Raw genomic sequence first — 10324 nt, forward strand, 5'->3', positions numbered from 1 at the left:
AGTTATCAAAAATCTCCCAAGAAATAAGAGTCCAGGACCAGATGGCTTCCCAGGGGAGTTCTACCAGACGTTTAAAGCAGAAATAATACCTATCCTTCTCAAGCTATTCCAAGAAATAGAAAGGGAAGGAAAACTTCCAGACTCATTCTATGAAGCCAGTATTACTTTGATTCCTAAACCAGACAGAGACCCAGCAAAAAAAGAGAACTACAGGCCAATATCCCTGATGAATATGGATGCAAAAACTCTCAATAAGATACTAGCAAATCGAATTCAACAGCATATAAAAAGAATTATTCACCATGATCAAGTGGGATTCATTCCTGGGATGCAGGGCTGGTTCAACATTCGCAACTCAATCAACGTGATACATCACATTAATAAAAGAAAAGATAAGAACCATATGATCCTGTCAATTGATGCAGAAAAGGCATCTGACAAAATTCAGCAGCATTTCTTAATAAAAACCCTCGAGTAAGTCGGGATAGAAGGAACATACTTAAAGAGCAAAAAGCCATTTATGAAAAGCCCACAGCTAACATCATCCTCAATGGGGAAAAACTGAGAGCTTTTGCCCTGAGGTCAGGAACACAACTGGGATGTCCACTCTCACCGCTGTTGTTTAACACAGTGTTGGAAGTTTTAGCCTCAGCAATCAGACAACAAAAGGAAATCAAAGGCATCAAAATTGGCAAAGATGAAGTCAAGCTTTCACTTTTTGCAGATGACATGATATTATACATGGAAAATCCGATAGACCCCACCAAAAGTCTGCTAGAACTGACACATGAATTCAGCAAAGTTGCAGGATACAAAATCAATGTACAGAAATCAGTTGCATTCTTATACACTAACAATGAAGCAACAGAAAGACAAATAAAGAAACTGATCCCATTCACAATTGCACAAAGAAGCATAAAATACCTAGGAATAAATCTAACCAAAGATGTAAAAGATATGTATGCTGAAAACTATAGAAAGCTTATGAAGGAAATTGAAGAAGATATAAAGAAATGGAAAAACATTCCATGCTCATGGATTGGAAGAATAAATATTGTCAAAATGTCAATACTACCCAAAGCTATCTACACATTCAATGCAATCCCAATCAAAATTGCACCAGCATTCTTCTCGAAACTAGAACAAGCAATCCTAAAATTCATATGGAACCACAAAAGGCCCCGAATAGCCAAAGTAATTTTGAAGAAGAAGACCAAAGCAGGAGGCATCACAATCCCAGACTTTAGCCTCTACTACAAAGCTGTAATCATTAAGACAGCATGGTATTGGCACAAAAACAGACACATAGACCAATGGAATAGAATAGAAACCTCAGAACTAGACCCACAAACGTATGGCCAACTCACCTTTGACAAAGCAGGAAAGAACATCCAATGGAAAAAAGACAATCTTTTTAACAAATGGTGCTGGGAGAACTGGACAGCAACATGCAGAAGGTTGAAACTAGACCACTTTCTCACACCATTCACAAAAATAAACTCAAAATGGATAAAGGATCTGAATGTGAGACAGGAAATCATCAAAACCCTAGAGGAGAAAGCAGGAAAAGACCTCTCTGACCTCAGTTGTAGCAATCTCTTACTTGACACATCCCCAAAGGCAAGGGAATTAAAAGCAAAAATGAACTACTGGAACCTTATGAAGATAAAATGCTCCTGCACAGCAAAGGAAACAACCAACAAAACTAAAAGGCAACCAACGGAATGGGAAAAGATATTTGCAAATGACATATCGACAAAGGGCTAGTATCCAAAATCTATAAAGAACTCACCAAACTCCACACCTGAAAAACAAATAATCCAGTGAAGAAATGGGCAGAAAACATGAATAGACACTTCTCTCAAGAAGACATCCGGATGGCCAACAGGCACATGAAAAGATGCTCAATGTCGCTCCTCATTAGGGAAATACAAATCAAAACCACACTCAGATATCACCTCACGCCAGTCAGAGTGGCCAAAATGAACAAATCAGGAGACTATAGATGCTGGAGAGGATGTGGAGAAACGGGAACCCGCTTGCCCTGTTGGTGGGAATGCAAATTGGTGCAGCCACTCTGGAAAGCAGTGTGGAGGTTCCTCAGAAAATTAAAAATAGACCTACCCTATGACCCAGCAATAGCACTGCTAGGAATTTACCCAAGGGATACAGGAGTGCTGATGCATAGGGGCACTTGTACCCCAATGTTTATAGCAGCACTCTCAACAATAGCCAAATTATGGAAAGAGCCTAAATGTCCATCAACTGATGAATGGATAAAGAAATTGTGGTTTATATACACAGTGAAGTACTACGTGGCAATGAGAAGGAATGAAATATGGCCCTTTGTAGCAACATGGATGGAACTAGAGAGTGTTATGCTAAGTGAAATAAGCCATACAGAGAAAGACAGATACCATATGGTTTCACTCTTATGTGGATCCTGAGAAACTTAACAGAAACCCATGGGGGAGGGGAAGGAAAAAAAAAAGAGGTTAGAGTGGAAGAGAGCCAAAGCATAAAACACTCTTAAAAACTGAGAACAAACTGAGGGTTGATGGGGGTTGTGAGGGAGGGGAGGGTGGGTGATGGGTATTGAGGAGGGCACCTTTTGGGATGAGCACTGGGTGTTGTATGGAAACCAATTTGACAATAAATTTCATATATTGAAAAAAAAAAGAAAGTGGCTTGATAGATTAGAGAAAAAAGGGGAAAGAAGAAAAAAAAGGAAATCATTTGAAAATTTGAAAAAATGAATACACTGAATTAGACTAAAATGAAATGATGGAAGTAAACTAGTATTTGAAAAAATTTACACAAAAGTAAAAAATAGAAAAAAATTAAAGAAAAATATTTTTAATAAAAATTGAAAATAACAATGAATTTTTCTCTTTCTGCATTCAAGAGAAAGAAAAGAAACAATAAAGAGAAAAAAGAAGAAAAAAGAAAAGAAAAGAAAGTAAATTGAATAGATGGACCTAACAGACTGAAATACGCTGAAATTACTTCGTTTTCCCCTACAAGTCAGACTATGAAGCACCTTATAGTCCATAAACTAAGCAGACAGTCAGACTTCTGTTCTTGAAGAGCAAGGTTGGGCCCGTTGGGCGGGGCTTAGTGTAACAGCTCCATTCTCCACTAGATGGTGCTGCTAGCTTACTGGGATGGATTGTTGTGGTGCTTGTAGGTGCGTATGCACACGCACGGGAGTGGTGAAAATGGCAGCACCCAGCTACCCAGTCTCTAGTATCAGAACTCTGTTCGCCCTGATCAGCAATCGCACCCCTGTGCTTTGTCTTCAGCTTTTGTCCACTCCCCTCTTTTACACTACCCGTGACCAAACCCCAGGTAGTACCTCTCTCCTGAGTTTTGTCTCAGATAAGGCTGTTTCCCTGGCCCCTTACTTCTGAGGGACTATGGCTTTGTCCTGTTCAGCCCCTCTGCGGAGGGGCTCACCAAGCAATGGCCGAATGCTGGCCACACCCAGGAAAGTTTGCAGGACTGTGCTGCTGCTGAAGCCCAGAGATTGCGGCCAGGTGCCAGCCCGCCCCAGAAAAAGTTTGTGAGATAGTGTAGCAGCAGCTTTTCAGGGATTATGGAAAATCACAACACACATCTGGCACTTAGCGACCTTGTTCCAGCACCAGCAAATGCAGCTGTTCTCTGGGGTCTGCTGGTCCCAGGTTGTCTCACAACATCTACCAAATGTCCTTCCAGCAGTGGAATGGCTTCTCCCTGTGTGGCCTGAGAACCTCTCTGACCCCACTCTGCTCTTGGGGATTCACCCTTCCCACCAGAGCACCTCCAGGTATCGAGCTGTGGAGTTGCAGACTCTCTGAGCTCCCTCGGTTCATAGTCTTAATGGAATTTAAACCCTCTCCTTTCTCCTTTCTCCCTTTTTAGTTTAGTCCCTGTGGCTATTTCCAACTTTCCACTTTCTCTCCAGCTGCTTTCGGGGAGGGTTGCTTTCGCCATATTCTCCCCACCGTCTCTGTCCTCTCTCTGCACGCAAAAGCACATCCCTGCCCTCCGCAGCTTCTCTCTCCCCAAGTTCACCTCTCCGCACCTTGTACCTGCTGAACTCTGTGGTTCAGGTTGTGCAGACTGTTTTGTTAATCCTCAGGTCAGTTTTCTAGGTGTGCAGGATCGTTTAGTGTTGGTCTGGCTGTATTTCATGAACGTGAGACACACAAAACACTTCCATGCTGTTCCACCATCTTGGCCCCCTCCCCTCTTATACATATATTTTCATTTTATTTTTTTAACTTTAATTTTAATTTTAATTTTTTAATTTACATCCAAGTTAGTTAGCATGTAGTACAATAATGATTTCAGGAGTAGAATCCAGGGATTCATCCCCTATGTTTTACATATATATATTTTTTTCAACGTTTATTTATTTTTGGGACAGAGAGAGACAGAGCATGAATGGGGGAGGGGCAGAGAGAGAGGGAGACACAGAATCGGAAACAGGCTCCAGGCTCTGAGCCATCAGCCCAGAGCCTGACGCGGGGCTCGAACTCACGGACCATGAGATGGTGACCTGGCTGAAGTCGGACGCTTAACCGACTGCGCCACCCAGGCGCCCCTTACATATATTTTTAAATGAACAGCATATTATTGTTATTTCTGTTCAGTCACTTATCTTTAATGAGATATAAATAACAGGAAAATATATGTTTACCTGTATTTTTCCATTTGTAGTTCTCCTCATTCCTTTTTATAATTCTTATTTCCATCTGGTATCCATTTTCCTTATGCCTGATTTCTTTTAACATTTCTTATAGGGTGTGGTTCCTGATGACGAGTTCTTTCAGTTTTTGTATACAAGTCTAAAATATTTATTTCACATTTTTAAAAATCATAACTTTGTTGAGATATAATTCATATATCATACCCATTTAAAGTTTATAATTTAGTGGGTTTTAGTATATTTGCAGAGTTGTGCAACCATCACCATAATCAATTTCAGAATTTTTTCATTAATAAGAAACCCTATAACCATTAGCATTTCCCATCCTCACCTCCTGTTTCCCCTCACTGTCCATGGGCCTAGGAAACTAACATAATATCTATCTATATTTGCCTTTTCTGGACATTCATATAAATTGAATAATATATTGTCAAATGTATTGTAATAATACAATTGTGGTCTTTGGCGACTGGCTCCTTCACTTAGCATAATGTTTCCACACTTCACCCATGTTGAAGCATATATCAGTACTTTATTTGCTAAATAATATTTCATCTTATGGATATGGCATATTTTATTTATCTGTTCAATTGATGGACCCCTGTGTTGTTTCAATTTCTTTAGCTATTATGAATTCCAGTTCAATGATTTAACTTTTTCACTACGCTACATCCTTATCACTTTTCTTAGTCATCCTAGGGTCCATGGCCTAGCACTAATATGGTCTTTTTTAAAGCCCCTTGCTTCTCTTTTCTGTCCATAATTCTTGCCTGGTAAAAATCATATTCTGGCCAAACTAAATAATCTCTAGTTCACACAGCTGCTGAATCTTGGAGGAGAAAACCATTTAACAATGCTGACTGGATTCATATTACCAAAATTCTTCCAAGTCAGCCATTTCCCATTCTCACTTTCTTTATATCTATACCACTTTCCCCCCCTAACACTCAGGTGAAGAACTATAATTTCATATAGAAAATAAGTATATTTGGAAAAGAAATTTTCTCATTTTCTCATTACAAATTCTACCAAAATTCCTCCTTCTGTATTCACATAATATTCCTTATTCTCTACACTAAACTGCATCAAGTAGTCCCTCCATCTTTCCATCAATTTCTTCCTATCTAGATAATTCTCAACATACAAATATGTAGTAGTACTATCAAATTTCTCCCTTCCTCCCTCCTTCTCTCCCACTGTCCCTCCTTCCCTCCTTTCCCCCCTACACACACACACACACACACACACACACACACACACACACACACTTCCCTTTATCCTATACCCTTTCTAGTTACCAAACAATTCTTTTGCAATTCTTTTGTTTTTCCTTTACAGCAAAATTTCTTTAAAATTTGTACTAATTTGCCCTACTTTTTCACTTGTTTGCTGAACCTCCTCTAACCAGGCTTTTTTTCCCCATGGCTCTACAAGAATGGACCTTGTCAGAGTCACAAATGAGTCATATCTTACCAAAATCAATGATCATTTTCTGTTTTATTCTTACTAGGCCTTTCAATAGCATTTGACACAGCTGACTATGCCCCTTACTTTGAAATACTTTCTTCCTAAAGCTTCTGGAAGCCTACACCCTCTTTTTTACTTCAAACTCACCATCCTTTCCTTCTGATTTCCTTTTCTGGCTCTTCCTCCTCTACCTGACCTTAAATTGTTTGGCCTGCTTAATTTTCTTTTCTTCTCTAGTTGTACCTTCTCCAAGATTTTATCTGGCCACACAGTTCCAATTATGTCTAGCTACTGACTTTTAAGTTTATATTTCTAGGTGAGACCTCCATCCCCCAAAATCCATATACCCCAAGCCTTTATTTTATCATTAAATAGCACCACCCACCTAATTCCTCAGGCCAATAATAACCTAGAGATATTCCTTAATTCATTCTTTTACCTTAACACACAACATTCAATCCACCAATAGAAGAGTTTCCAAAATACATCCTACATTTCACAACTTCTTACCAAATCTACTGCTAAAAATCCCATCTAAACTCCAACCATGTCTAGTTTGAGCTAGTTACAGCATCCTAATGGTCTCTTGTCTATTCTTGCTCCCCTAAAGTCTTTCCACCAAAAAGCAACTAAAGTGATTTCTAAAGAGCAAAACTGATAATAACTCCCCTAATGTCCTTTATAGCTAATTTTTTCCTCATGCATTGCATTTAGGTGTCTTGTCTCTTACTGTTGGAAGAGTACAGGCCAGTTATTTTGTAGGATATCCCTCCATTTGTCCAATGTTTCTTCATGATTAGATTAAAGTTTTGCTTTTTGACCATTATACAACAGAAGTGATACTGTGTTCTTCTCAATGCATTAAAGCAGGAGGCATGTGATTTGATTTGTCCCAATATTGACGATGTTTGATTTGGCTAAGGTGGTTCCTTAACTTGTGGAAAGACACAATGAATCTATGAAAATACTCCTTCCTTCCTCAAACTTTCACACACTAGCTGGAGCAATTATAGACTTTCTAACATCATCATTCCTTCTATATTTGTAAGTTGGCATTCTTCTATAAGGAACTTTCCTTTCTCTCATATTTATTTATACCAGTATAAACTAATTCTTATTTCATTCCATTCAATATATTATAATTCATTATTATCAGTCTTTATTCTGATGCTCAAATTGTCCAATACTTGGTCAGTGGCAGCGACTTTAAGGTGGCTGCTGTGCCCTTTTGATGTCTTCATGATTCTTTGAGCACTTCTATACTTTATGGCATATGAAGATGTTCAAAGCTAATCTTATAACTTTCGTACCTTTGCCTCACATTTAGAGAATACAGAGGTTTGTTTTTGCACACAGTTAATATATTAGCATCAATAACTCTTTTTTCAAGGATTTTTCTAACCTTTGTTATTGTGGGACTAGAGTGGCCCTTATCTAGGTCTAGAGTGGTCCTATCCTACAGTATGGCCTTTCTGGAGGGCCAATTGAGTGTCCATGATGTCCAGTGACTTCCCCACTGGACTCCTATGTCTAATAGAACTGTGGGGCCTCCAGAAATTCAGTTCAGCTCACACCTCTCTAGCAGCTGTCCTTAACTAGATCTTACAGAATCTCATTCTATACATGTGCAAATTATCATTCAGCCAGAGACTTAAAGGACACACTATCCACATTTCCAGTGCTCAGGTCCAGAAAAACTCAAAAGCCAGAAGGACTTGTCTCTACTTCCAGAGCACAGCAATATAATGGTGCTCTGTTTGGGCCTCGTTCTGGCACTATAGTCCACAAGGTGCCCCCAGGCAAAGCTGGGGCAATTGTGCAGCTTTCCTCATGTGTTTCTTCTGTCTAAAAGGCCAAAGTCCACTGTGCCTACTGTCCAAACAATTTGTGCATGTATTTTGTCTAATTTTGTATTTCTTTACAACCAGAGGGATAATGAAGTTCAGTTACTCCATTATTATCTGAAGTGGATTCAACAACTACTCTTCATAGGAATTGTATATAAAACAGAACCCTTAACATGATTACACACTCACTTACATACCCAACAGACACACACATACAATTTTTTTTTATTTTATTTTTTGTTTAAATTCCAGTTAGTTAAAATACAGTGTAGTATTTTGTTTCAGGAGTACAGTTTAGTGATTCAACACTTATATACAACTTATATTGTGGTGTTCATCACAACAAGTGCATTCCTTAAGCCCCATCACATATTTAACCATCCCTCTACCCACTTCCCCTCTGGTAACCATCAGTTTGATCTCTATAGTTAAGAGTCTATTTCTTGGTTTGCCTCTCTCCTTTGTTTTTTTCCCTTTGCTTGTTTGTTTTTTCTTAAATCCCACAAATGAGTGAAATCCTATGGTATTTGTCTTTCTCTGACTTGCTTATTTCATTTAGCATAATATTGTCTAGCTCCATGCATGTCGTTACAAATGACAAGATTTCATTCTTTTTATGGCTGAGTAATATTCCATTGTGCGTGTGTGTGTGTGTATGTACACACACACACACACACACATATATACACACACACATATACACACCACATCTTCTTTAATAATTTTTAAAAATCTCACTGCAATAATCATCAATATCTACATTTTCACTAAAGTCAGGAGCAGGTCAATTCTGTGCTAGCCAATAAAATTAGACAAGGAAAAAAGAGAAATAAAAATTAGAATGAAAGATATAAAAATTATTGTGTTCTGATGATGGAAACCAAAGAAAATAAACTAAAAATTTTAATCCTTTTTATGAAGTTAGTAAATAGAATTGAACAGCACTTATTTACAATAGCAAAAATAAAATAAAAACAGGAATGAATCCTAATTAAAATAGAGCAGGAACCATAGAAAGAAAACTTTACAACTCTGCTGAGACTCTCACTTATAGTCAAGATAGAGTAACAGGGCCACATTTACCCTACTATCTACAGCAAAAACAGAACTAAACAAAATATACAATAGCTCTTAAGACATTAGACACCAAGAAACAAATACTAGTGATCACTGAGAGATGGGAAAACAATGAGGTGAGCCCTGCAATGGTGTAAGCTTATGGCCTGGACAAAGTTCTCAGTTTGTGGTATAGTAAGAAGGAGCTCAGGTAGAACTAGACAGTCTATGAGTTGAGAAGATGGAGCTGGAGTCAGAGATGGCCAAAGCATAGTATCTAAGAAGAAAGGGATGGACAGAGAACTCCTGAGATCTGAAGAGGGTCTCCTTCAAGTGTTCAGCAGAGGACTAGTCAGTACATGTATATAAGAAAAGTACCTGAGATAAGATTTTTTTTTAAAACATGAAAAGACAGAAAGGCATAATAGTCAGAGATCACACAGAGGTAGATAGAGTATGTATTCCAACAGATAAAGTAGAAAACTTCAAAATAAATGGGACATTGGATAGAGTATAAACAAAGGCCTTGCCTCAGTAGTAAGTAAAAATTAATCCTGGACTGAATGTTGGTAGGATCTGCCTAATAAGGTTTATAAGGAATACCTGAAAGGATCAAACTGTTTCCAAGTAACTTAACTGAATTATAAAACAAAGCTCAACAATATTTATAGAAAAATGTGGAGACTAGGAAATTCCAAATCCTCACTCTCCCATGGAAACATCAAAAAACAAACAGAAACTGACAACTGTAGTAACTTTATAGGAGCTCTGGAAAATAGTCAAAGGTCTGTAGCAACCAAGAAAATGTACAATTAAAAAAATCACATTCAGGGCGCCTGGCTGGTTCAGTCGGTTGAGCCTCCAACTTCGGCTCAGGTCATGATCTCACAGTCTGTGAGTTTGAGTCCTGCGTCGGGCTCTGTGCTGACAGCTCAGAGCCTGGAGCCTGCTTCATATTCTGTGTCTCCCTCTCTCTCTGCCCCTCCCCCGTTCATGCTTAGTCTCTCTCTGTCTCAAAAATAAATAAACATTAAAAAAAATCACATTCGGGGCGCCTGGGTGGCGCAGTCGGTTAAACGTCCGACTTCAGCCAGGTCACGATCTCGCGGTCCGTGAGTTCGAGCCCCGCGTCAGGCTCTGGGCTGATGGCTCAGAGCCTGGAGCCTGTTTCCGATTCTGTGTCTCCCTCTCTCTCTGCCCCTCCCCCGTTCATGCTCTGTCTCTCTCTGTCCCAAAAATAAATAAACGTTGAAAAAATTTT

Source organism: Acinonyx jubatus, chromosome D4, assembly GCF_027475565.1.
Source record: "Acinonyx jubatus isolate Ajub_Pintada_27869175 chromosome D4, VMU_Ajub_asm_v1.0, whole genome shotgun sequence".
NCBI classification, from domain to species: domain Eukaryota; kingdom Metazoa; phylum Chordata; class Mammalia; order Carnivora; family Felidae; genus Acinonyx; species Acinonyx jubatus.